The sequence below is a fragment of the Capsella rubella genome, unplaced genomic scaffold (genome assembly GCF_000375325.1).
Source record: "Capsella rubella cultivar Monte Gargano unplaced genomic scaffold, Caprub1_0 scaffold_31, whole genome shotgun sequence".
NCBI lineage: Eukaryota > Viridiplantae > Streptophyta > Magnoliopsida > Brassicales > Brassicaceae > Capsella > Capsella rubella.
This window is the reverse complement of record NW_006238895.1, coordinates 18,375-20,151: the sequence shown is the minus strand read 5'-3', so window position 1 is coordinate 20,151 and position 1,777 is coordinate 18,375.

Here is a 1,777-nt window from a genome sequence, read left to right as displayed (position 1 = left end):
TTGAAATTGAGTCCTAAATGGGCTAAGAACTCAGAAACTTTGCATTGAACAACTAAATGAATTATCTAGTTTTTTTGGGGTTAGAATATATTAGAATACAATGAATTTGATTGATTAAAAGTGCCAGAGATGCATGAAGAGTGTTTTGAAGTATCGAGAAAGACTTGCTGAAATTGGGTCCCAAATGGGCTAAGAACTCGGAAACATTGCGTTGAAGAACTAAATGACTTATCTAATGTTGTTTCGGGTTAGAATATGTTAGAATACAATGAATTTGACTAATTACAAGTGCTAGAGATGCATGAACAGTGTTTAGAAATGTGTAGAAAGACTCGTTGAAATTGGGTCCCAAATGGCCTAAGAACTCGGAAACATTGCGTTGAACACTTAAATGACTTATCTAGTGTTGTTTGGGGTTAGTATATGTTAGAATACAATTAATTTGATTGATTACAAGTGCTAGAGATGCATGAAGAGTGTTTAGAAGTGTGTAAAAAGACTTGTTGAAATTGGGTCCCAAATGGGCTAAGAACTCGAAAACATTGCGTTGAACCACTAAATGACTTGTCTAGTGTTGTTTGGGGATAGAATATGTTAGAATACAATAACTTTGATTGATTAAAAGTGCCAGAGATGCATGAAGAGTGTTTTGAAGTATCGAGAAAGAGTTGCTGAAATTGGGTCCCAAATGGGCTAAGAACTCGGAAACATTGCGTTGAAGAACTAAATGACTTATCTAATGTTGTTTCGGGTTAGAATATGTTAGAATACAATGAATTTGATTGATTACAAGAGCTAGAGATGCATGAAGAGTGTTTAGAAGTGTGTAGAAAGACTTGTTGAAATTGGGTCCCAAATGGGCTAAGAACTCGAAAACATTGCGTTGAACCACTAAATGACTTATCTAGTGTTGTTTGGGGTTAGAATATCTTTGAATACAATAACTTTGATTGATTACAAGTGCTAGAGATGCATGAAGAGTGTTTAGAAGTGTGGAGAGAGACTTGTTGAAATTGGGTCCCAAATGGGTTAAGAACTCGGAAACATTGCGTTGAACCACAAAATGACTTATCTAGTGTTGTTTGGGGTTAGAATATGTTAGAAAACAATAAATTTGATTGATTACAAGTGCTATATATGCATGAAAAGTGTTCAGTAGAGTGGAGAAAGACTTGTTGAAATTGGGTCCCAAATGGGCTAAGAACTCAGAAACATTGCGGTCAACCACTAAATGACCTATCTAGTGTTTTTTGGGGTTATAATATGTTAGAATACAATAACTTTGATTGATTACAAGTGCTAGAGATGCATGAAGAGTGTTTAGAAGTGTGTAGAAAAACTTGTTGAAATTGGGTCCCAAATGGGCTAAGAACTCGGAAACATTACGTTAAAGAACTAAATGACTTATCTAGAATTTGTTAGAATACAATAACTTTGACTGATTACAAGTGCTAGAGATGGATGAAGAGTGTTTAGAAGTGTGTAGAAAGACTTGTTGAAATTTGGTCCCAAATGGGCTAAGAACTCGAAAACATTGTGTTGAACCACTATATGAATTATCTAGTGTTGTTTAGGGTTAAAATATCTTAGAATACAATAACTTTTATTGATTAAAAGTGCTAGAGATGCATGAAGAGTGTTTAGAACTATGTAGAAAAACTTGTTGAAATTGGGTCCCAAATGGGCTAAGAACTCGGAAACATTGCGTTGAACCACTAAATGACTTATCTAGTGTTGTTTGGTGTTAGAATATGTTAGAAAACAGTAAATTTGATTC